At 49.2% G+C, this 26,842-nt stretch overlaps 1 long non-coding RNA gene across 1 annotated transcript in view; it reads right to left on the bottom strand.

Annotated features, from left to right (window-relative positions):
- LOC116624234 overlaps positions 1-26,842 on the bottom strand; it is a 115,291-nt gene that overhangs the window by 32,762 nt on the left and 55,687 nt on the right. The window contains exon 2 of the long non-coding RNA XR_004297855.1: positions 26,535-26,767. This is a non-coding gene — a long non-coding RNA (uncharacterized LOC116624234). The remainder of the gene's footprint in view (positions 1-26,534; positions 26,768-26,842) is intronic.

Below are 26,842 nucleotides of genomic sequence, written 5' to 3'. Positions count from 1 at the left end.
AGTCACGCCAAAGATGAAGTTCAGAGGGCAGCCAGTTCATAGGGTCTTGTTGTTCTTCAGTGTTTACCCCTAAGTTAGGGTAAAGAAAACCAATGCTGGTCGTTGGAGATTAGTGGGTAAGAAATACTTTTGTACTGTTTATTCTCAGCCACCCTCCTTAGACCTGGACGGTATCCAGTTTTGAGGAGAGTTGGGGTGGGGGTCGAGTCAGGTGGGGGCAATCAGGTTTGGACTAGAGGTAGGTTCACATGCCTGGAGCCACGTGGAATCCTCAAACCCAACATGTGGTTTCAGAGTTTGATCAAAATGCCCTAGGTGGAAGGCATGAAGGCCAAGAGAAGTGAAATAAAAGGGAATGTCAGCAGGGGAGGTGCGATGCCCGCCCCACAGGGAGTCAGGAGGGTGGTCCCACACTGGCCCCGCCACTGACTTTTCCCATTGCTGGCAGAAGGGGCTGGTGGGCTCTGCAAGGCCTCTTCCAGCCCCGCGTGCCTTTGGCCCAGAAAACCACATCCACCCCCAACTCAGCATTTGGAATCTAGTTGAGCAGCGGTGAAGGCTAGGGTGAGATTTTGACAGTATCTTCTCCCCAGTTTATGGTTCTTTCTTTGAATTAAATCCTTCCATCGGGAGGAAAGAATTGGGACACCTGGATCTAAAGACACCTGAAGACATCTGTGCGTCTGTCCGTGGTCCCAACCCTGCAGTGTTTGCCAAGCGTTGGCCACCTTGTATGAGGCCACTTTATCCCACCACGGTGTTCCAAGTGCAGAGCGGTGAATACTGAAACATTTATAATATGTACATGTGTGTCTATTTTTAGAAAATTTACAGGAAAGGAGGGTGTCATGGTACCAAAATTTATTCCTGATTTCCTTGCCTGCCTGCCTTCCATGCATGAACACATGAGCGCGCTCCGTGTTTGGGCAGCGTGACCAACCCTCTCAGGTTGCCCAGGACATTCCTGGAGTTAGCAATGCAAGTCCCGCATCTCACGAACCCGCTTGTTCTCAAGCAAATGGGGACAGCTGGTCAGGCACTCTACAAGGCACTGAGTATATGGTGGTAAACGAATAAAACCCAAACAATTTATATATATATATATATATATATTTAAAATTCTTTTTTTAAAGGTAGAGGTCAATGATTCATCAGTCTTATATAATACCCAGTGCTCATTACATCACGTGCCCTCCCCAATGTCCACCACCCAGTGACCCCATCCCTCCACCTGCCTCCCCTCCAGCAACCCTCAGTTTGTTTCCTATGATTAAGATTCTCTTATGGTTTGTCTCTCTCTCTCTGATATCATCTTGTTTTATTTTTTCCTCTCTTCCCCTATGATCCTCTGTTTTGTTTCTTAAATTCCACATGAGTGAGATCATATGATAACTATCTTTCTCTAACTTATTTTGCTTAGCATAATACCCTCTAGTTCCATCCACGTCATTGCAAATGGCAAGATTTCATTTTTTTGATGGCTGAGTAGTATCCCATTTTATATATATACACCACTTTTTCTTTATCCATTCATCTGTCGATGGACATCTGGGCTCTTTCCATAGTTTGGCTATTGTGGACATTGCTGCTATAAACATTGGGGTGCACGTGCCCCTTCGGATCACTATGTTTGTATCTTTGGGGTAAATACCCAGTAGTGCAATTGCTGGGTCATAGGGTAGCTCTATTTTCAACTTCTTGAGCAACCTTCATACTGTTTTTCAGAGTGGCGGCACCAGCTTGCATTCCCACCAACAGTGTAGGAGGGTTTCCCTTTCTCCTCATCCTTGCCAACATTTGTTGTTTCCTGACTTGTTAATTTTAGCCATTCTGACTGGTGTGAGGTGGTGTCTCATTGCAGTTTTGATCTGTATTTCCCTAATGCCGAGTGATGTTGAGTATTTTTGATGTTGAGTATTTTTCCCTGTTGGCCATTTGGATGTCTTCTTTGGAGAAATGTCTGTTCATGTCTTCTGCCCATTGCTTGATTGGATTATTTGTTCTTTGGGTGTTGAGTTTGATAAGTTCTTTTTTTAAATGTTTATTTATTTGAGAGAGAGTGAGAGAGAGAGAGAGAGAGAGAGCACAAGCTGGGGGAGAGGCAGAGGGAGAGGGAGAAGCAGACTCCCCACCGAGCGGGGACATGACATGACCCTGGGACCATAACCTGAGTTGAAGGCAAATGCTTAACGGACTGAGCCACCCAGGTGCCCCGAGTTTAATAAGTTTTTTATAGATTTTGGATGTTAGCCCTAAATATCTTCTCCCATTCTGTCGGTTGTCTTTTGGTTTTGTCGACTGTTTCCTTGGTTGTGCTTTTTATCTTGATGAAGTCCCAATAGTTCATTTTTGCAACCCAAACAATTATAATAGCTCCTATATCCCAGTCATTATTTCAAAGATAAAATAAAATATATATGAGTAAGAGAAATCACTTTCACTAGAGCACATACTTTCCCACAGAGAGCTCCTAAATTTTACTTCCAGTGCAAGTCTCCAGATTACCAAAAGGTGGGTCTTTTGTATTTGACCACGGTAAAGCTAAAACACTGAGATTATGAAGTAATAATTAACCAAATGCGGAGTTGTCCCTAGGCACTGAAATGGTTAGGTCCCATATAAACTCAACATCTATTCAGGACTGTGTTAATGACTTACAGCCAACTTTAATGTGTTCTTTCATCTTTTCCCTCAATGACAGTTTAATAACAACACAATTGGAAATGTCTGTACGAAGTGTTAACTTGCAAATAACTTTACTGCAGTTTGACAGATACACACATGCTGTACTGTGCGGCTCGGAGAATCTCCCACAGTGAACGCACTGGGGTGACCCTTTTATGTATTTTATTTTTTAAAAGATTTTATTCATCTATTTGACAGAGAGAGAGTGTGTGTGCGCAAGCAGGGGGAGGAGCGGAGGGAGAGGGAGACAATCTCTAGCAGACTCCACACTGAGCGCAGAGCCTGACACCGGGCTCGATCTCAGGACCCCAAGATCATGACCTGAGCCGGAACCAAGAGTCGGATACTCAACGGTCGGATCCACCCCGGCGCCCCTGGGGTGACCATTTTAAAGCACCTGCACCTATACCAACTCATTGAACTTTCACAGCTGTCCTGGAGGTGGGCAAGACAGATACTATTATTTCTAGTCCAGCACTGAGCAAACTGAAGCTGGGGCAGGGTCTCTCTGCTGGAATTTGAACCCTGGTCTCCTGACTCTCACGGTCAACTGCGGTCTCCACCTTCTATGCTGGATAATATATACACAGCAGAAAGAATGAGGGAGAGGGAAGGTGGAAAGACCATAGGAGATCACATCTCTGGGCGCTGGGGCACCAAGGAGAATAACTGCTTATTTGCTTTCAGTAAAGAAAAAACTGAGGCTACTCAGCACAATCGGACTTAACATGAAGACCTCTTGCATTAAATCTCACCATATTCTATAAACAGTAATTTGTCCTCAAATGTTCTCAGAGTGGAGCAGACGCATACGGAGTCTCTCTTCAGTGTGAAGATGACAGTGGACACAAAAAGATAAAGAATGCACGGGTATTCCCTGAGGACCCGGAAATCTGCAAGAGGGGATCATTTCAAGAGCGGCGTGGGCAGCCCTAAGGGGGTGGGCTGACGTGTGGGCGGGGCCTGTGTGGCATTTAGTTTGAGAAGGGGGGAGAAGTGGTTCAGGAGACAGGCCCTGGGTGGGTAAAGGTCAAGGACGAGCAAAGCAAAGGACGCTCGATATGGAACAGTGCTTCGGGGCAGTGGGGACGCTGGGCTAAAGGGAGGCCATGCTTCGGTTCTCTAGCACATCCGATTGCTTCGCCTGGCTCTCGGGGGGAACTGTCCCTACACACACCTTTGTTTATGCAATCTACCTTCTCCCAAGGAGCTACCTGAGGGAACCTGCGGAATTATATACCTGGCAGTTGGAGCACAAAGGTAAACAAAGGGCAGACACAGCCTGAGGTCACAGAGTGAGCTGGTAATAACACCACAAATTCCTAAAGGGAAGGGTAGTCTGGTTGCCGCTGCAAACGCCTCCAGGGAGGAGGTAGGACTCGCTCGGGTTCCAACACACTCCACGGAATAGGCTTTTTCCGCCCGTAGCAGCAGATTTGGTGCACAGCTGAGTCCTTCCACGCAGCCTGATCTGATGCGCTTCTCAGTCAAGAATCAAACCTCTCAGGGACACCTACAAATGGCCGGCCAATGTCATGGGCAAACAGGCTTCCTTCCCTGGCTTCCGAAGTCTTGAAATGGTGGCCAGTTCCGGCTCCCTTTGGAGGATCACTCCCTGTCGGGACCACATTTGAGAGCACCTCCCACGCGCGCAAGGGAGATGACATTGTCCGTGCCTCGCAGGCAATGTGCGTTTCGCTTTAAAAACAGAAACCAGCCCGGAACCCAGAATTCAGTAACGTGGCCCATAATAAAATGTTAACAAGTCCAAGCTTCAACGGAATCAGAAACCAGATGCTGATAGCTTGTGTCTGGTGCTCATCATAGAAAATAAGCTTCATGGGAACGTGGCCTTGAGAACCTGGTTCCTGCCGTATCTCCCGTGCCTAGACGAGCGCGTGGCCATGACCTGGGCTACCACTGACTCGTTCTGAGTAGTGGAAGTGACCGTGGGGGCTCTAGTCCTTTCCTGACTGCTGAGCCTGCCTAGAAGTTTGCGCGTTAGCTTGGAACACATCCCCTATCCTCCCCACGCATGTTTTAACTCAGTGGTTCACAGGCTTTTCCCTGAGAAACTGGTGTTTTAGGAACAAGAGCATGTACACACACAGACATGCATTCATATCCCGGAAATGTTTCAGAGACTGGCATCATTTGGCAGTCGGCTTCCAGGTTTACATCCGATTCTCAGCTGCCCAGAGGGGGGGGAAGCTGCTTGGGATTCTTGTAGGCACCAGGTGCAGTCAGAGCCTGAACCCCCTCCCCCCACCCCCGGGTGACAAAAGCTGAGTTCCTCTGGGCTCTATTCTGGGGCAGATAGGACCGAGGTGCTAATTCACACCTCATGATAGCCAGGTCCTCAGATGGGTCTCCCAGGCCCAAGAAGTGCCCTGCTTCCTACTTTACAATAGTCCAAAAAAAAAAAAAAATACACTTCTCATGGTATTTTCTTTCACATCATCCTGCAATTTGAGTGAGTGCACACAGCTCAGAATAATTAGATCCCAAGTCAGCCCCATTGCTGAGCCGTCCCCCCTTCAGGAAGCTACAGACCTTCCCTGAGCGAGCGGTATGCAGGGGAAGGCTGAGGCAGCAATGTGGGAACGTGGAGGCTGCTTGGAGTCTCACAATCAGAGCGTCAACCTCCCCGCTTCCCTCCCCCCACCCCCCTCTCCTACTCTCTTCTCTTGTTGGGGCTCTTAAAGCAGTCATGTCTTCTATGAAAGGCAAGGCCTGTCCGGACACGAAGCAGCCACGGAAGGTCCTCCAGGCAAGGCTTCCCATAGACAATTTGGCCAAATTCATAAATTAAGTTGAAAATTTGATCCTGCTTGCTGCCAAGCGGGGCTAATTAATTTCTGTAGAGACTGATGAACAGGAAGCACACTATTCATATTATTTCATCAACAATTAATTCACTAAGCTCAGATTCATTAGTTTCCTGGCATTCGCCATCCTAAACAGTGTTGGAAGGTGTTTGTGGAGGGAGCCCGGCTATTTTAAGCCTTGTGGAGAACACCTGAGGCTTAGCTGCCTCCTTGCAGGTGACTTCACCCTCCCCTGGAGAGGACTCATTAGGGATTGTTTTGCAGCCCCGGGAGGCAGGCCTGGGTGGTGCTCCATTCCTCCCTGGGATGTTCTGGAACTTTGCGGCCTCCCTGGCAGGGGGAAGTCCTGCTCTGGGCCTCGTATTAATCGTGGCTGCACTAATGAGCTTCACAGATGCCCCAGGGTGCTCCCGAGGACAGGAAGCTGGGAGGAGGGGCACTCTAGCTCAGTCAGCTTCAGGTTGGTCTCCTCAGCCCCTCCTGCCCTCCTCAGACTCCCCGCTGCCCAGAGCAGAGGCCCTGTGTTCTAGAGCAAAAGGTCCCCAAGTCTGGCTTGGGGACAACGGGCATCCTCATTCCAGCCGAGGAGAAGCCATGGATGACCCTGCAAGGACGTGCTTCCGTCAGCCAGCCGTGGGCCTGCACACAGAGAGGTGGTCAGGTTGGTTTACCTGGTGGGGCTCCACCCTCGTGAATGAGGACAGGCCAAGGAGAAGCCTCAGAGAGAGCCAGGAGATTCTGGCTCTGCTTCTTGGCAGCAGCTATGCACTTGACATTCTCTCTGCTCATGAATTTCCTTTTTTGTCTGTGCATAGTAAACGGCTGGGGCTACAGCACGCTTTGGCCCATGGGGCGGGCAAGTCAGAGCCCCTGATGGCAGCCTTGCTCAGAAGCCCTGCGCGCTCAGACCCTGCATCACTGCGGAGGAACCACTCACTCTTTTCCCCAGGAGGGGTTTGCTCATCGCCGCTTTCCCCATTGCCCCCGCGTGGTGCCAGGACCAGGATTCTACTGAGGCTCTGATACTCGAAACATTTTGCAAAAAATATGAAATAGTGCTCTCTTTCCAATCTCAAGCAGGGAGAGAGGCTGCGTTTCAAAATTGCAATACTTCACTTAAGAACGATTCCAGGTTGAAGGAGCAAAACACAGCATTCTCAGCTTTTCGGGTACCCAGGCCCCCTCTTCACAACTGTTACATTATGGAAGATCCGTAAAAATGGGGGAAGTCTGCATTCATGCTAGAAGCTGGGTAAGGATGCCAAACGAATGTCAGAAAACTTCAAGGAGTTTCTGTTAGATTGAGAATAAATGGTACAAAATGGAAAAAATTCAACCTATAACCAACCGAGCTTCCCGAGAAAGGAGCCAAACCTCAGGGGAGACCTGGGGCAGATGCTGGACATCGTGAATGTCTTCTAGTTTAAAGAGGCAGAAGGTGGAGGGAAAGGAAGACGCAGGGCTGGGCCCAGGCTTGGAAGCAGCACTAAGCTCAAGGCTTGATGGATGGGGGACGTGGGGAGGGAAGGTACCTTCTAAACAGCAAATGTCCCTGCAGCAGCCCCTGGAGACAAATCAGGTAAATTTGAGGGCTGCTGAGCTGGAAGGTCTGCTGCAAAGGCGGCCTCATTCAGCCTCAGGCCCCTGGAGGCACCAGTGTTGTGGGGTTGCGGGCCCAGGGTCGGGGTCCAGGGAGAGGCTCAGAGTGACAGCACAAGGGGAGGGCTGTTTATGCACCAAGACCAGGGCCCAGGTGGAAAATCTAGTAGTGGAAACATGCACTTTGCAAGAATCCCCACTCTCTCTCCATATCCCTGGGTGGCTGGGCCACTGACCGATCCCCTGTTTTAAGATCACATAGCAAACTAAACCAAATAACAATACCAAGGCCAAGGGGGCAGGAGGGCGGATTCAAGAAATGCTGAAACCCAGGTTTTGTTTTTGTTTCGTGGGGAGTGGGGATACAGGTCTCAAGGAAAGTCTGATGGTGCAAGGGTGAGAGATACCCAAAGGGGAGGAGAGTCTACGGACAGTCTATAAAATACTGATGACGATCATAACAATTAATCATCATAATTCTAGTAGCAGAAGCTAACATTTGTTATAAGTGACTAAATGTCAGAGACAAAGTTCTAAGTGGTTTCGTCCTCACAAAAAAACCCCCAGGACACCTCTTAGTATCGCTATGCCCATTTTACGGATGTGCACATGGAGGCTCAGAGAGGCTGAGGAACTTGGAGGAGGTGGGAGGGCAAGAACACCCTTCTGAAAAAATATTTACTGCAAAAAAAAAAAATACATCTCACATGGCATCCGCTTTATTCTCTCTATAAAATTCAGGAATGCTTTCAAGACACAAAACCTGAATTAAGATGAAAGCAACATAGGAAGGAAGTTGGATGACATAACAATAAAACGATGTGAATCTAAAATGTTATGGTGGAATTTGAAGCCTTAGAAGCAGGAAAGAACAGAATTTATCCCGGGGAAAATGAAAATAGAATCTGTTTCTTCCTCTGTGGATGGCCTGGCCAGAAGGAGGGTCCAGGGGTGATGGTAAGGTTTAGAATCATTAGAGGCTCGGGCCCACGACTTGATTCTTTCACTGGAAACATTTACACACTTTCATGCGCCTGGAAAGATCTGGATTTGATCCTGCCAAAAGAAAGACGATCAAACTCGATGACTTTGCCGGCTTTCCAGCCCCCTCTGCTCTACAAATTTTCCTTCTATCAAGTCACGTAAATGGGTCCTATCAAAAGTTAGGTTTGAGGGATAGTGATTCTTTTGGAGGGGGGGAGGGTGAGACTGTTAGGCCTATTTCCCTTTCTTGGATTAAATAAGAAGTCCAGTCCCTTGCTCTTTCTATGGGCCCTCTGCCTCGCCTACTCTCAGCCTTGGTGCTTTGGGCGGGCCTCCCTTCCCTCCCCAGCTCCCAGGGTCGGCACTGACCGTCTTCAGCTCTCTCTCCACCGGGTGCATAAAACTGAGCTGGAGTAGCTTCTGACCCCGAGGGGAGATGTCTGAGAACAGAATCAGCACAGCTGCAAGAACAGAGCCGGGCTGCGTCAAACAGATCATTTAGACCCTGCTGGCATCTAGGTGTGCTAGCCACTTAGCCTGACTCCGCCAGGACGATCCAGAACATACGCCAACAAATTCCCTTTCTGCCCAAGCCAGCTTGTAACTGAAAGAGCTCCAACTGACTCGGGTGGGCAGAATAAATCAATAACACGGTCTAAAGGTAACCTTACTTTTCTGAGAACCTGCGGGTGTTGAATATAGCATTAATACGAGCCTCTGTGCTCACGAGAGCATTCTGTCTTCAGATACTTTTTACGAACAATCAACAGAAGGAAAATCAATGAGCTGCACATAATGGCACGGCATATAAACAGAACTTCATTCATGTATGCTTTTAGTATTTTAATAGTCCTGAGGGCTGCCTTCCTCACCAGGTTACCCACCCTCAGGGCCTCAAAGACCAAAGGAAGGAAGAAGCAGCATGAATTAAAGGTGACATGACTTGTTTCCCGACCCCAATGCCAAGCCCACCTAGTCTGAAGACGAGCCTGTTAGGTTTCCAAATAGGCCAAGTCTCTCAGAAGACGTCTATGGCCGTGCCAAGGAAGAAAAGAGGAACAGAGGAGAAAATCTCTTTTGTTCATCTAACCAACATTCCCCCACCCTCCCCCTATGCTCTGGCCTCAACAGCCTCCTTCCAGTTCCCTAAATGGGCCCTGCTTCGCTCTGCTTTCTCCTTCTCTATGTGTTCCTTCACGGCACCTACCTACCGCTGTAGGAAATAAAATGCTTATTGATGTTTCTTTGTTGAACGTCAGACTCTTTCTCAACAGTAATGTCTGCAAGGTGGTAGCCAGGCAGTTGTCGGCCTCTGCTCCAGACCCAGAGGCCAGGCAGCCTCACAGCAAAGTGTGTGCTGAATAAATGAATGTAAGAATGAGTGCTGGTTGCTTCTTTGGGGTTAAGAGGGATGAAGCAGTGAGTTTCTTCGTACATTATTTTTGAACTGAGATTTTCTTCTCCTTCTCAAGCTTTTTCTTTACTGAAAGGTGGCTATATTGACTTTGATCTTCTATTTCTTCAGAGGAGGGGGAAGAAGGTGGGCACGCTTGGAGCTCAGCGGAGGGAGGAAGGAGGGACTTGGTGCTCCCTAGAAACTGGTCCTGTGAGTTTATCTTTCTCGGGATGCTTGTGTGGATTATTTAGTGGAGGGGATAAAAGCTATGTTGATTCTACTTCCAGAAGGGAGTCTAACCTCTGCAGCCAGAAGTCAGGTGGTGGGTACTGGTTGATCGTTCAAATTCTGATTTGGAATAAAAGAACGTTAATACATCGCCCCTACTTAGAATTTTCCAATTTGTCCCTATCTGAAAACCCTTGAGAACTGGGAGGGGAATGTGAAGCTCAGAAAAACAACTTCTCTCTCTCCTTTTAAATTAAGTAAACGATGCCTCATCCATTGGGGGAATATTATGTATCCGTTAAAATAGTGGATCCTGGGTGATGGACACTGGGGAGGGTATGTGCTATGGTGAGCGCTGTGAATTTGTAAGACTGATGAATCACAGACCTGTACCCCTGAAACAAATAATTCATTATATGGTAATAAAAAAATAAAATAGTGGATAATAATGTGAAACATGATTATGCTACAGAATCAAGTCTGAAAACAAAATCAGAAACAGAAGCAGGATCCAGTCTTGTAGCTACAGAATAGAGATAGGCACCCTGCATGGCAAGGCCTGGCTTGCCTGCCCAGCAGCATCTCCCGTCACCCCCGCTCCTGGGGGCCCCTGCCCTCTGCCCGACAGCCATTCTACACCCACATTTCACTCACGCCTGCCCCCACCCCAACGGCCACCCCTCCCCTCTCCTGCACAACTCCCCTTGATTCTTCCGGTCTCGCCTTAACATATCTCTTCTGCTGGAAATCCTTTGCTAAACCCAGGGTTGAGCAAGTGCCCCGAGGTCAGGCCCCTCCCACAGGTGCTCCCAGGACATCACACTCAGCGAGGGTCTCTCTCCCTCTCGGCTGTACGGAGTCCTTCCTTGTCCCGGTATCCAGCACTCTGCCTGGCACAGGGTCTCAGTATTTGTGGAATATGGACCGGGGGGAAACAGGCCAAAATGTTGCTAGTGGTTGCCTCTTTAGGGGGGCAACTCATGCTGATGGGTGTTCCTTCTTTCTCCTTTTCTGTATTTTCCAAAATTTCTACAGTAAGCATGGATTACATTTATGATAGAAAACAATGGCCACTCTTGGATCACATATCTGGAGAGGGCGTGAATCGGGGCAATATCAACCGTGTTTTCTTTTCTCATAGAAGGACAGTGGGATTTCGGGTTTAGGTCCTTATCTGGGGGGAACACATGTAAATCTGCGAGCAAATGTCATGAGGCTGGCGGGCTCTGTGATGATGTTCTCCCAGGGGGCAGTGGACGCTGGCGGAGCCCACCCTGGCAGGAACAGGCTTCTCCTCTCTCTATTTCCAGCACCCCACTCGGGGCCTGGACCGGTGCAGGCACTTACAAATGTTTGCTGAACTCCTTGGCATCCGTTTTAGGGATGAAACGAGACTAGATGATGCCAAGAAAGCACCCTGTGTTCTGTGCCATTGTTCTGGAAGTCTGGGGCACATGATAGGGGAAATTTCCCTCTGTCACAGAAATAGGAGCACTCTGGCAGGTGTGAAAATGCATAGTTCCAGTCCACTCATCTAGAGGTAAGATTTAAGGGACTTCGATCGTCCAGACAACCATTAAAAACATAAACAAGCAAAAAAAGCAAAAGAAAAAGAGTAAAAGAAAACAGAAGAAAAAAAAACAGAGAAAAAGAAAAGAAAAAAACAAATCCCAAAGGATGATCCTATTAAGCTCATGAGGCCATGTTGTCTGGTTCATGCCCTGGAAACCCCCAAGAGCTTTGTGGGGCCTCCTCCTGAGACCGTGTGTGGGGCCCTGGGCCCCAGTGTGATGGCAGGAGTCCCACACTGTCACGGACACGCCGCCTTCCACTGCCAAGGCACTCGGGACTGTCTGATGGCACAACACGAAAGGTACGCTACCAGAACTAGAAAAGGCCCTTGAAGAACATCTCGTGACTTCTACCCCATCCTTTTACAAAGAAGCACAATTCGGGAGATCAGATGACCTTCTTCAAATCACAGAGCAATAACCGTAAAACCATGATATATGATGAATAGACCAAAAAAACCGTAGGCTCCCGGCTCCCCGTGCCAAGGTGACTAACTGAGGGTTGGCCTGACCCAATGAGATCAAGGACGGCAGGGGGGAGTGAGCCCTATGGTATAAGGTGATTCCCAACCAACATTCTTTTCATAGTTTTTTAATTGGTTCTGAAGAGCGATTACCCTCAGTTGTTGGAACCACTGATTTCTGGGCAAAGTCCCACCGCCCAGTCTTGCCGGACAGAAAAAGTATTTAATAATTATTTTCCCCATGTATTGTTGCAAAGTGGGTTCAGAACAAGCCCTCCCCAGCAACACACACACACACACACACAGTTTTCCATGTTGCTCCCCTGGGCAGACTGGGTGCTTTCTGAAGGCAGGGTCCAACTTGTCCATTTCTGTACAATGCCTGGGGCCGTGCCTATTCTGGATGAATGAACAAATGAATGAACAAGTGAATGAAGAGTGAAGACTTAGTAGTCAGGCTGTCCTACTTAACTGTCAGTGTAGCACACCCATGTCTCGAGGCCAATTCTTACAACCCACTCTGCAGATGCATTTGGTATGACAGGAAGTAATTAAAATACACCATAAGCATTGAGGGAACGTTGTCAACGCTCATTCCTCTAACCAACAAACAATGTGGAAACTGTATTTCCCCCCCTGGAAATGGGGGCATGCTGACAAGTGGGAAAAGCAACAATCTCCAACACAATATGTAAAATCTAGTCGGGAAGAAAGAAGCCACATGAAGGAGGCCCATCCTCCACATTTTTGATGCAAGATTTACACATATATAGTGTTTGGGGTTATTTTTTGGGGAGGGTGGCTTTTAGGCCCTTTACGATAGGACTTTTATTTTTGATCCTTCAGTAATTGTTCTTTCTTTCCAAATAATTTTTCTCAGATACGAAAGGCATCCACTGCAACCGTCTGCAACACATACACACACGTAATTTTGTGTTTCTTTTGCGAACTCACCCTTCCCTCCACGTGTAACTGTTAAAACCACTCTAGCGCTCAGGTCCCTTATTTAGCACCTCCTTAAAATTCAAGCTATTATTTCTCTTAATGAGCAAAATTTGGGGATATTATCCTACTCATCTGCACTTCTCGGAGACTACAAATTATCAGGAAGCAGCTCATGTCTAGACACCCGCAGGTGTCATTTGAATCACCGATTTAAGCTGTTTACACCCCACATGGTTTTATTTATCCTTCAACATCAGATCTCTGTTTAATTAAACTCTACTCTGGTCCTCCTGGCGAACGCCGGCAGGATCTCCATCCCAGTACAGAGGCGGTTTCGCCCTCTTGAATTCCATCTTCGCCTCTGTCTGTTCCAGCACAAGAACACTCTGGCGGCCCCTATCCTGACAGCCTGCGTTCCCCGAGTGCCCTGAGTCCTGAAAACCACAGGCAGTTGCCAAGGATGCCTCCCATTTACAAGCTGTTCTCCAGCTAACGCTGATCTTCCCCAGACGCTAAATCATAATCTTCATGTTTTTCGTATTTCACATTCTAGCCACAATTTCAACATCCCATCCCCGTGACATTAGGGAATGATAAATCAGCAGGCGGGACAGCTCCCCTGTACGTACTGGTACGGGCAGACTGGGCTGTGCCCACGCCCTCGCTCCCTCCACATGTCAGCGCCCGCGGGGTTAACCCTTTCCCGCAGCTCTGCCCCCCGCCCTCCCAGGGCCAGGAGCTTCCCCACGCCGCTATTTTTAACAACATAAAATAGCTCTTATTTCTTCTCTTTTTAAACTTTCCTCTTTTTTCTTTTTCTTTTCCTTCTTCTCCTGGCCTTGCGAGACCTAACAGTGCTTTAAGGCAAATAAATATGCTCTCGAACCACATGTGGTGTAAACACATTTTTTTTTTCTCTTAAATGAGTCTGTATTGACATCATTTTGCTCTCTCCTTTTCACCGTATATTATTAGAGGGGGAGGAAGGTGGAAAAGCATGTTCTCAGGTGGAGAAATACTGAATGCTAATGTTTTGTTGTTACTTTTTAAGGAGCTTTATTGAAGTATGACTTACATACATTCATCCATTTTACGGGACAATTCAATGGTGTGGGGTATATTTATAGAATTGTGCAACCATAGCCATAATCTAATTTTAGAACGTTTCTACCCCCCCAACACAAACCCCCCAGTGCGCATTTGCAGTTTTTCCCCCCCCCCCCCCCCCAGCCCCAACCTCAGGTAACAGCTAATTTACCTTCTATCTCCATGGGCATTTCATACAAATGGAATCCTACAATAGGTAGTCTTTTGTGTCTGGCTTCTTTCACTTAGCCTAATGCTTTTGAAGTTCAGGGCTAATGGCTTTTATTAGTTGGCAAAGCTGTTTGGACTGGCCAAACTGTCCCAGAAGGCTACGTAATCTAATGTGTACATGCTAAGTGTGCTCTCAGAATGCGTGCTGCATAGACATGTCCCCTGCAGTAGAGTGAGCAACTCACTTTTCTGTTTAGGGTCAAGTTCTAAGGTGTTGCAGGGGAGGAGGGCCAGCCGAGGGCCATTCGCAAATACAAAGCCTCTCAGTCACTAGTTGGTATTGGTTTTGAATTAGAGAGAGAAAAATCCAATCCATTCAATTCACCTGTCAGTTTAAATGACCGCTCAGGGCCAGGTAACTTATTAGATAAATCCAAGGGCCTTTAAACGTTCCCCCTTTCATGTTATCTAGTGAGATTATATGTTAAAGTACTTTGCGTATGGAAAGGACATGCTCGTGGGGAGAGTCTTTTTCACGTTAGCTGATATAGATCATTGAGGGAGTGAGAAAGAGAAAGTAAAGGCCAAACGGGAGGTCCGTCCGAGGCAAGCAGGAGGAAGAGAAGGGTGGGAAGGAGGCAGGTCGGTGGTGAGCAGGGCGAGCTGTCCCTGCCCCAGCTCTTCTCAGCTGCTAGTGAGGACCTTGGAGCTTTGGGGCCGTGTTTTCAAACTCTCCCCATGGCAGATTCCCAAGGGCAGCCCCGACAAGGAGCCCTTCTCCCACCTAAAGGTTGTGGCTAGAGCCCAGGTTCATAGCCAGGGCTGCACATCAGAACCTGCTGTGGGGCTTTTAAATGACACCCAGGCCCAGGCGGATCCTAAATCAGTTAGATCCAAGTCTCTGGAGATGGGGCCTAGGCATAAGTATGTTTGAAAATCTCCCCCGGGTAATTCTAATTCAGGGGAGGCCAGAGAGCCCGTGGGCTACAAAGAACAGCGCTTACCAAATTTAAACAGGTACGAATCACCCAAGGATCTTGTTAAATTGCAGATTCTGATTCAACAGGTCTGGGAGGTCTGTGGCTCCTGTTTTTAGAACAAGCTCCCAGGTGATGCTGATGCTGTTGTTGGGCCCCGGACCACAGTCGGAAAGGTGAGGAGCTAGAGGAAAATCCAGGCTTTCTGGCGAGCACGGGGTGTTCTATCATCTACCTCTCTTCCCGACCAGCAGCATTAGCATCACCTGGGCTAGAAACGCACTTCCTTAGGCCTTACCCCAGACGTATTAAATCAGAAAATCCGAGGGCAGGGCCCAGCAACGAACACACTGTTTTCACAAGCTCTCCAGGTGATGCTGACGCACATTACAGTTTGAGAACCATGGATCTATTTGCATTTCCTAAACATGCAATGCCCCATACATGTATTCCTCCTGGCTAGATGACTTTTCTTCCTCTGACCCTCCCTCCACCAAACTCCTATTCATCCCTCAAAACACATCTCTTCTGTGGTATTTTCTATCCCACGTTGCACTGTTAAGTGTTTAACGACAGACTCCCCAGAACCTGCTTTTATAGCATTTGTCAATTTCAAGCTATCAGCGTGGAGATGCTGAAGTCAGAGCCGGGACGAGATGCATGCTTGCTAGCAAGACATGGGCTCCTGCCTGCCACCCCCTCTATCCTCTTCGTCCTTAACCCGCTGCAGTAAGTATATGGCGGGCTGGCTGACTTCTTGCTAGGTGGTGAATTCTCTGAAGGCTGGTTCCATGTCTTTCCTCTGCCTCCCTCCAGCATCTTCAAGTGGGGCCTGCATATAGGAAGTCCTTCTTGTATCTCTACCGAATTGACCCCAACCTCTGTTGTGACATCATAGTCCCATACCCACACAGGTGACTGAAATTTTCAAAATGAAAACTGTTCATCAGTGAGATCCTTGCTTTAATGTAAAAAAAAATAATTTTAGATGGAGCATAATGCCAGGTACCATTTATATTTTATTCCAGGCTTTGGGCACAGACCATCAAGTTAATTATGACGGTATCCCCATTAGAAATAGCATGAGTTAGAAGCACGGCATTTGTTTAGTGAAAAGCTAGGTACGGAAGTGGAAGGCTACAGAAGGTGGCCTCATGGAGGAGGACCTCGGGGCCGGGGGACGTGCTCCTGGCTCTGCCGCCGACCTGGTCTCAGGGCTCCCCACCCTGCATGCCCACCTGCGAAGGAAGGTGCTACACCAGCTTCCCAGCTCTAAAGATCTATCTCTACTTGGTAAATTCCAATTTAGGACTCCAAATGCTGTCTGCCCAGAGAAGAAAGCATGAATTCAGAAATGTTTTCTTCATTAAAAAAAAAAAAAAGCCTTTCTGTTTTATGGAAAGGGTTAAATATCTAATATGCCCTAAAGCATTAAGGGCTTGGCATCTTGTCCTCCTTCCTCCTGATGAATTGCCTGACACTTCCCTGATCCTGCAGCTCCTTTCTTTAGAAAATAACATTTGGTTCTAGTCATGGTAGAAGCCTGGGCTTTGCTGATTTAAGGCTATGAAGGAATGTGACAGCAAATTTAAATACTTTCCTATCTATAAAAGCACCGGGTCCTGAAACACAAATGTTAACAGAAAACACTTCTTAGGTACAACAGAGTTATCGCTAATCATCAGTGGTTCGGTTAGTATTTGTTTATCTCTCATTCTTGTTAGCAACTGCAAAACTTGGATTCAGTTATAATTTTCTGTATCGCTAGACCATGTTAAGGCTGGACTGTAATTTCAAGGTTCAGATCTCCACGGATTAACTTTACAGTATGAACGCTTAGGACACGCATTTTCTCTTATTAAGATATAGGCTTACATCTCAGGGATCACAGCACTGATTCTGCAGAGAAAGGATTTATTGATAAGGTGTATTACGGTATTTGGAGATACAAATAGACAATGGTGCCAATAAAAGAGGCGATTTTCAAAAGACTCTCCAAGGAGGCTTAAATATTTTTGGCAAGTGGGAGTTCAGGGATAAACTATTCCCTTGGCAATTCAAAAACATAAATTAGGATAATTGTTTCAGAAAATGGTTGGGGAAGGAGATGTGCTGATAAGTTTGAGCTCCAATTAAGAAGTGTCTTTTTCAGCTCACGCTTCGACTCCAGATACGTCTCCCTTCTGTTCATCAACACGGCCTCAGACCCATCTACTTCAAGATCATCTGTCTTATCCCTTCATTTGGGTTGACAACTTGGGTTTCAACATTAGGTAGAGGGAAACGAATAAAAGATCATTCCGAATTTAAACAAAGAATGAATTTCAGGAAATACCTCAGCAATGTTTTTATTCGTTTCCCACTGGGGGCTCCGTAACGCGTCAAACTGAAGCTGTTAGCTCACCCACGAAAATCAGTTCGGGGCCCCTGCTGTTCGTTCCCCAGGATGCCATTCTCCCAGCTTGGCATTCCATCCGGAAGGGTCTTCTTTCTTCCCTCTCCTTCACATTCCATATCCAGACAATCACTAAATCCTGCCAACTATTGCTTGTAATGCGTCTAGAATACAGCCTCCCGTTTTTTGTTCCTTCTTAACTTCAGAGTGCATAGTCATCACTGGGGAGCTTTGTAAAAATGTACAACTGCAGCACTCTTCCCCCAAGCTTCTGATTCAGGATGTCCACAGTGGGTCCCAAGAAGTCTGTAATTCTAACAATGCAGCCAGGGATCTGGGAGCCAGCGGGGATGAGCAATGGGAGCTAGAGTCGGAGGGAAGAAGCATGCTCCAGGCAGGGAGGCCGGGAGCTGAGATGCCCAGGCAGGAGGAAGCTGATAAGGAGGGACAGAAAGGACAGAGAGGCAGGGGGCAGCCTGATGCTGAGCTGCAATGTGGGGGCCTCCCAGACCATGGGAAACAGGCCTGCTTTGGACAGGTGGGATCTGAGGTGCCCGTGAATCCCAGCCGGACATGTCAGTTGGAAGCAGGAAATGAGGATCGGTAGCTGGGGAGCAAGGTCTGGGCTGGACGTGATCATCTGCTCTCTGGAACGGAGCTTGCCAACTGCCATGAGAAGCCTGTCAAGATGGAAGCCCATTTAAACAGCGACTGGGGAAGATAAGCCAGCAGACAATATGGGAGGAAGAAAGAAAAGGACTGTGGAAAACCAGGAAATCAAAGAGGAAGTGGTTAGCTATGTAACAGTCACCCTAGTATTTTTGGTGCCCTGAACAGAGCAGGGATATAAAAAATGTTTTCCAATGGAATGGAGATGCTGCAGGTCACGGAAGGTAAGAACTATGGGGATTTGTCCCATGAAGCACTTAGAGGGTCCCTCTGGGACCTGGCAAGGGCAGCCTCAGTGAAAGGGGGGTGGGCGGATGGCAGGTGGTCTTGGAGGAACTAAGTGGTGGGGTGTGTAGTTGGCAGGTGCTCAGAAAGCATCACCGAACAAGATGAGGAGAGGGGGGACAGCAGGTGGATGGGGCAGCAGGTGGGGGTGAGTTTGCTTCGAAGACAGAGAGTGGTAAGGAAGCAGAGAGCAAGGCTATTTGGTTTTTCCCTGGGTAGGTAATCCCCTTCCATTTGGGGTACATGGGCTTTTTTTTTTTTTTTAAGATTTTATATATTTATTTGAGAGAGAGAGCACGAGGAGGGGCAGAGGGAAAGGGACAAGCAGATTCCCCACTGAGCAGAGAGCCCAACCCAGGGCTCGATCCCAGGACCCTGGGATCATGACCTGAGCCAAAGGCAGACGCTTCTCCCAGGGGCTTTTAACACCTGAGCTGAGGAGAGACCTTCCCTTACAGGCCTCGCATCTTTGTGCTCATCTGGGTTGTTCAAAATGTGATGGTCAGGATTTCCTTTTTTGAAGAAACAGTTCCTTAAAAGGCCATGGTTAAAACCACGTTTGGTCCGCGTGTTTGGCACCTGCTCTCCCGACCCAAGGGAATTGTGACCGAATGTCATCTGATCATGGCACGTGTTCCTGGGCCTGGCGCCTTGTGTGCACGCCCCACAGGGATCCCCCAAGGTGGGGACCTTCATCCACACTCCCGGGATGCGGAGGCTGACCGGCAGCCTCCCTCCTCCCCTGGGTGGTCAAGCCGGGATTCCAGCCTCGCTGCGCCTGCCTCAGAGGCCTCAGGACTGCGCCCGGCCACCCCTTGCCCCAGCTGTGTACATTCCAGAATGACATGACCGCGTCTCCCCCCAAGTTCCTGACCTTTTCACATTCCAGACCCTTCCCTCTAATTGAGGTGTGGTTTCTGCAGCCCCGCTCGAGGCAAAGCCCTGGCAGCTCTGTCCCCCAGCCTCCCCGCCCGCCTCGCCCCTCCGCAAAGCACACAGAGACCCGGCAGCGGGCAGGAGCCGCTCACCTTCCAGAACCCCACGGGTGCACCAGCACGCCCGCGCCGGCCTCGTGGGTGGTCCGGCAGCTCCGCCCGAGCCCCTGCCGTCTCCGAAATCCCATCCACTTCGAGGCTTGTCGGAACGCCGGGCACTGTGGTAGGTGCCAGGTGGAGGGGATGCCACGTCACCCGCCCCCCGCCGCCAGCTCGGTGCTCCCTCGGGCACATGACGCAACCATCCCTCGGAGGAGTAACTACCACGGCCACCTCCTGGGGGGGGGTCAGAGCTGGCGCTCAGCCGGCCTTCCTGCATCCTCCAGCATTACACAGCTCCTGGCACAAGGATGGAGTCACAGCCCAGGAGCCTGCAGGCTCGGAGCTGGGCTGTTCCAGGAGGGACTCAGACAGGAAGAATTAGGCAAGATGACTGGGTAAGGCGATCTGTCACTACGTTGCATGTTTGGGTGAGAATTTAATGGTTTAAGGGATGGATCTCTTAAATCCAACCTACCCAGCAGGATGCATCTCCACTTAGCTGTGTGTGTCTGTGTTCCTTCCATATTAGTGTTTAGCCAATTAGGGATTTCAAAAACCTCTGTTTCTTACTGGAGATGTTACAGGTGGCTTTCACTGCCAGACATGAAACCGTTGATCCAAAGACAAGGAGGTTTAGATTGAAGAGAGGACAGAAAGGAAACAAGCAGGAGGGCGGGGAGCAGAAATCTTCATGTCAACACTGATCTCCGGGGCCACCTTCAATCTGGTTCATTCTGGAATTAAAGCAGAGCTGCACGGTCCACAGCCTTGCAACAGCCGGTGAAGGTGTGGCTTAGAGTGCCCACCTCCCCTTCTTCTGGAGGAGGGGAGGGCATGCCAGCGCATTTGGTCTCAGGCGGTGTGAAGCCTCCAGCCGGTGGGCATCCTTCTGCCCAGGACCACCACGCAGACTCCTGGCATCCTGGCCCACCAGGGAGCCCCCCTTCGGCCAGAAGAGCAGACACCATTCAAAGCATTCAGCATCCTGGCTGCTGGTGTAGAGGTTCTAGATCTGAGATTCACGACATCCCGCCATGGGCTTCAGGAGCTCCTGGAACCCTCCTCGAGCATATGTAATATTTCGTATGCTTTTTCCTCTGCAAATATGACCTGAGTCTCAAGGCACCTGTGGGCCAAGAGGCTAAGTGCCATTTGCCTTGTGTTTCTGAGCCAACGTTCAGTGGGGTTGTTTGGAGATGGGAAACAGAAGGCTTTCAAAAGACTTGGGTTTTAATACAAAGTATGGTATTTTGAATCTGTGTCTTCCCTCTGTCGGGAGGTCCTTGGGGGTGCAGAGGTTGGCCTGGGATGCTTTTTCAGGGTGCATTTAAAAAAAATTCCAGTATAAATAACATACAGTGTTGTATTAGTTTCAGGTGTACAAAGATAGTGATTCAACAATTCTTGTACTCAGTGCTCATCATAAGTATACTCTATAATCCCCATCACCTGTTTCCCCCATCCCCCACCCACCTCCCCTCTGGTGACCAGCAGTTTGTTCTCTAGAGTTAAGAGTCTGTTTCTTGGTTTGTCTCTTTTTTTCTTTCCAAGTTTGTTTTGTTTCTTAAAGTCCACGTATGACTGAAATCATATAGTATTTGTCTTTCTCTGGCTGACTTATTTCACTTAGCTTTATACTCTCTAGATCCATCCATGTGGTTACAAATGGCAAAATTTCCTTCTTTTTTATGGCTGAGTAATATTCCATTACATACACACATACACACACACATACACACACACACACCACTTCTTCTTTATCCATTCAGCAGTTGATGGACACTTGGTCTGTTTCCATAGTTTGGCTATTGTAGATAATGCTGCCCTAAACATTGGGGTGCATGTATCCCTTTGAATTAGTGTTTTTGTATTCTTTGGGTAAATACCTAGTAGTGCGACTGCTGGATTGTAGGGTAGTTCTATTTTTAACTTTTTGAGGAACCTCCATACTGTTTTCCACAGTGGCTGCACCAGTTTGCCTTCCCACCAACAGTGCACGAGGGATCCTTTTTCTCCATATCCTCGCCAACATTTGCTGTTTCTTCAGGGTGCGCCTGGATAAGCTGATTTTATTTCTGTTCTTTCAGGTACCGGGGAGGAGAAGGGAAGGGACAGTGGGTAGTAGCAAAATGCCCTGAGAGATACTGCTCTCTTCACGATGGAGCTTCTTCGAAGAACTGCCTGTCCTGGATTCTCTCCATGTCCGTTCTCATGTATACCCCTTAAACCTCAGTGATCTGACTTCCTCTCACCTGTGTCCCCAAATCGCCCACCTCAGGTCACCACTGACCTCCAACGTAACTGTCCTTAAGATGCTTTTCAATTCCTGCCTTACCTGACTTGCTTGCAGTTCTATAAGGACCTGAATAATGAATTTTTATCTATCTTTGTCAAAGCATGCACTATCTACAACACTATTAGCTATCGTTCACAAACTCTCTAGAAAAAACAAAGAATCTTAACTAAATTTAACCACCAGTTCTGACCCTGCTAAATTAACTTGATATCAATATTCATACATTCCTTAAATAATTGTCGAGGACCTACTGGGTGCCCTTCACTGTGCTGGGTCCTGATGATGTAACGGTGGGCCAGCCCTGTGGTGGCAAAGTAGCTTTCTAGATGCTGCAGGAATGGAGTGAGTTGGGTCTGGGTGCTCTTAGGAGAATCACTCTGGGGTTGGGATTTCAATTGTTCCTACCGGAACTGCATTACTCATCTAGGCTGCTCTAGGCTCCCTGGCGACCTTAGTCCTCACAAAGTTAAGACAATCACAAAGTACTTTTCCTTTATGCGTGCGTGCACACACACACACGAGTCAGCAATAGTTCCAAAATTGGGCGAAAGTGACCAACAGGGCATCAATTTTCTAAAGTACTCAAGGGACCCCAGATATGTATATATATATATGTGTGTGTATATATATACACACATACATACATACATATATATATATATGAGAGAAATTTGGCCCTAAGGACTTAAAGACTCAGAAAATACTGTATAGTTGAACCTCCAACTTGCACGCTTTCCAATCTGGCAGAAAGAGGGGGCTGACCATGCAGCCACACGGATCTGGATGCAGGTGGAGAGGATGACTAATCAGGCAGTAACAGGATGAGACAGGGATTTTCCTGTTGCCTTGGAATTACAGTGAAGTCAGTAAGCCACTCAATCTAGAGAGGATCCAGGGTCTTCCAGTGAGAACAGCCACTGTCAGCAAGGCCTGCTGGGAGGTAGAAGGACCAATCCCATTCCCAGAGAGCTGCCTACTTTCTCACTCACAATAGAAAGAGCCACGAGAAGGTTTCTGGCCTTAAAGGGTTGGTTATGCTTGGGCCATACTTTCCCTTCTTCATGTGCAAGGGGTGGGGGGAATAGAGGTACCCCCCTTAAAGCCAAGTGATGGAGACTCCAAGAGAATCACCAGTGAGGACTGCAAGTTCTAGGCAAAGGGGGCTGGAGTGAGGGGGGTAGATGACATCGGCTTGTGTTCCTGCTGGCTGAGCTGCAGAACCTGCAGGTGGTCAGTGGAGGAAAAAGCACAGGAGTGGAGGCGGGGAAAGTCCCCTGGGAAGAGTGTCCTGGGAACACGGCAGCTTCAAGTGTTGGCTTTTTGTCTTTTCAGGTCCTATCAACCCACTTTTCCAAATCCTCAAGATCTCCAGACCCCTTCTCCGGGCTACCAGCCCCCTCCCCAGTTGACAAGAGGCCACACTGCACAACTCCTGGGGCGCTTCCACTAGGCCACAGTGTGAATTGTTCAAATGGTGGCCCTGCCCACTTAGGATGCATTCAGCTGCAAGGAACAGTAAGCCACAAATGGCTTAATCCAAAATGGCATTTACTGGTCACTTAGCGAGAAGTCTGGAGCTAAGTAGTCCCAGGACCGGCGCAGCAGCTCAGCCATGCCATCAAAGACCGAGGCTCTGTTTTTATACTCTGCCATCCTCAGCACGTTGGCGTTGTGTCCATTGCTTGTCTCCCTGGGGTTACAACAGGGCTGCTGTAGCTCCGGATATCGTATTCTGACACGAGTGGCTCAAGGTGGAAGAAGAGGGGCAGAAACAGGAAGCTACAGACTGAGAAGGGCTATGGTCCAGAGTTCCTTTACGTCACATTGACCCAAACAGAAGAGAACAGGATTGCCAACCATGGTGCTTGCCCTGAGGTCAAGGACCCACCAGTGTCCTTTTATCAGTAGTAAATAGGCTGAGTACATTGGCTGAAGACGCAATGACAAGACCCTTGGATCTGCTTTCAAGTGTTTTCTTCACTAAGCTAGAACATAGGTTCATTTCACGTATTCCTTCCTTCACTCATGAATTTAGTGACCGTTTATGGGATAACACCCACATGGCAGGCTCTGTGCCAGGTCCTGGAATCATGGGTCATTCTCTTTAACAACACTCAGATGTTTGCTCTGTCTCTTAGGTCTGTCCCCTTCTCTACCACCTGATCAGCACCAGTTCTAGTCCAGCCTGATCATTTGCCTCCTTGGTTCTCACTCCTGGCTGGAATGTTGTTGCTTGGCCCATTAAAATACCAGATACTCAGCCTCATAACTGGATTCTTGATAGATCCCATCGGTTCTTACACCCACCCCCAAGGTGGCTATTCCAAATGTCTCCCATTGCCCATCCAGCCCCACCTTACTCTTCTCATTAGATCTTTTCTATTTCCTTCCTGGGCAAGCAGAGGTCAAGAACATGTTTTCCCAGCTTTACTCTCCTGCATGGACATGCTTAGTTACCATAACTTCAGTCAGTATCACCTAGAGCTACTCTTTCTTTTCTTGTCCTCCTTTAAACCCCGGCTCAAAGGTCACCTCCTTTTTAAAACCTTAACAGTAATAATACCATCACCAGCACTTATTATGTATCTGGCCCTGGGCTGAGCATTTCACATGAATTATCCCAATTCTATCCTCACAAAGCTATGAGGAGGGCATCATGTCCACTTGGTAGACAAGAAACGGAAGCACAGGTTAAGTTCACTTGCCCGACGTTCTTCCAGGGTGGGGCCGGGATTCAAGCCTGGATCTGCCTGGGACTTGAAAAGTCCTGCTCCTCAGCACCGGGCGAAATCTCCTGGGGCTCACTCCACCCCTGTCACTTGTGCCTTCCCTGCTCATGCACACACATCCTCTCCCCAGACAATCACCCCACTGATGACATCCATCTCTCTTCTTGTCAATTTCCTGCCCTGGACTGGGAGTGCCCAGAGGGCAGAGATCCTGTCTGATTCACGGTGTCCTCCCCAACACCTGCCACTCCCATTGTGTGGTAGCCAGCGGCGGAGTTGGAGTCATGAGTGAGGGTGACACCGGCAGAGGGCAGGGCTGAATCAGGACCAGTTCCCGGCAAAAGGGGTTGCTCGGCTATGAGGTACACACTGGCAGGCTTAGGGTTCACCTCCCTGCATCATTCATTCCCCAAGTATGTATGGGGTGTCCGCTACGTGCCAGGCACTATTTTAGTTGCTGGAGACAAAAAAGCAGGTAAGAATCCCCGCCCTCCCCCAGGAAGCCGACACTCCAGGGGGTGCAGGCATGTTTTCCCAGGCAATGTGCCTAGGTTTCTACCCCCCATCTCCCTGTTTTTCCTCAATGCTGGGACACTTACAGTGTTTGGTGTCAAACTGACTTGTATCTCCTAAGAGTTCTATCTCCTATGTTCATCACTCAGGCTAAAGAGCTGAAGAACCGTAAATAAAAGCAAGTACTGAAGAGACAAAATCTGAAGGCTTAAAAGTCACCTCCCCCTCTGCTGAACCGTCACCTGCACAGGGCTCCTTGTCGGGTATGAGACAAGGCTCCAACTCCCACTTTTCTGTGACTGTAAGTCCTCAACTGAGCTCCTTCTGAGGGCAAGCCAGAGTGCCTCCACTCTGTCCCTCTAGAGGGCCAGAGCACCTTAGGTTTGGAGCTCACCCATTTTCCCCCTGTCCCACGCCGGGGGTGGGAGTTTGCCCTTTAGGACCAGATGAGACAGGAGGCTGCTTGCTGACCCCCCAGACCTGGATAGAGGCAGCCCCCATTCCACCAATGCATCCGTCCATCGTCAGCCCTGACCATCAGGTGTATGCATGCCACACCTCAGGAGAGATCACGGATGAGGAATGCAGGTCCACACAGGGTATGTGACCTCCTAAGCTCGTCACTCTGGGTCACACCATCCAGGGCACCCAGTGCTGTGTCTGCCCCACCTGGGGGTGCGGGGAGGGAGATGTGCACTGCAGCAGGCCTCTGCCCTTAAGCATTGAGGTCACCCACCTATCCATGACCTGTGGAATAGAGAGCTGGAGGCAGGGCCGATTGAGTTCAGACACTACGGCCTCTCCTAGGAGTCCCTAGCCTCGCCAAGGACAATTCCAGGGCCCAGAGCCCTGGGCTCCACTGCCGATGGCATGTCTCCGGCTGAGCCACCTCGGCCTGGGGCATGCAACCCCACCCTTGGCCCTGGCCCAGGAGTCCCTGCCACGGTCTGCCCACTGCTCAGCCTGCTTGTTGAGGAAGAGACGTTCCCATGCTGGGCATGTCCTGATTGCTGATTCCAGAGTTACAGGTCCAGGGCAGGGCTGGGAGTGAGCTACGGCTACTGACATGTGCCCAGCGTCACCCAGATGTCACCGAACAGGCATCTGTGCTTTCCCCAGCCCCAATTCTAGATCAGGCAGTCTCGGGCCTAATCTTCCTGCTGCCGGGCCACCCTTCCCGCCTCCCACCTCCATGCCCTGCATAGGGAGCCTGCCCTGCCTCCATCCCTTTTGTAACCCTGTCCCTGGGGACGGGAGCATGCAGATCCTCTGAACCTAGGTCCAGGGGAAGGAGCTGGTTTTGCAGCCATGTGGGGGTGGGGGTCTGGGTTGCCCTAGGCACCATGGGAGGGGCCAGAAAACCTCACAGGAGGGGGTGCAGGAAGGGTTTGGATGGGCAGTGGCCTGCATGCCCGAGTCAGGCTCTGGGGTCTGCAAAGAGGTTAAGCCTCCAGGATGCTAAAGGGGCTGGCTGCATCCTCCTGGGAGGAACCCATGGGCCATGGCCTCGGTGCGTCCTGGGACAGGCCACTGTGCCCCTCCCAGACTAAGCCCCGGGCAGACGCTCCCTAGCCCCGTCAGCATGAGGTCATCCTGCCGGTAGGAATTTCCTGTCCCTTAAACACTGAGTGGAGACGGTCCCGCCCACTGCCCCATCCGTGGGCTCCCGGACTCACCAAATACCTCAGGCATTCATTGCCAGGCAGTGCCGGGTCCTGGCCTCGGGGCCTCGTCAGGGCTGGAGAGCGGGCGGGTTCCACCATCTGTGGCAGAAAGCAAGGCCAAGTGGGCGGGCCGGTTCCATGCTGGTGTTCTCTGCACCGCCTTCCTGAGCGGCGGACCACTGTGTCCCATCGAGCTCTCAGCCTCCCAGTGCTTGGCAGAGTGGGTGGTGCGGGAACCCGGATCTCTGGGGAAACGAAGACCCAAGCGACAAGGTGAATTATCAGGTGACTCAGGCTAAGAATGTGGGCATTAGCCACAA

Source organism: Phoca vitulina, unplaced genomic scaffold (assembly GCF_004348235.1).
Source record: "Phoca vitulina isolate PV1807 unplaced genomic scaffold, GSC_HSeal_1.0 scaffold65, whole genome shotgun sequence".
NCBI lineage: Eukaryota > Metazoa > Chordata > Mammalia > Carnivora > Phocidae > Phoca > Phoca vitulina.
Note: the sequence above shows the minus strand (reverse complement) of the source record. Positions and strands in the feature narration are given on the sequence as shown.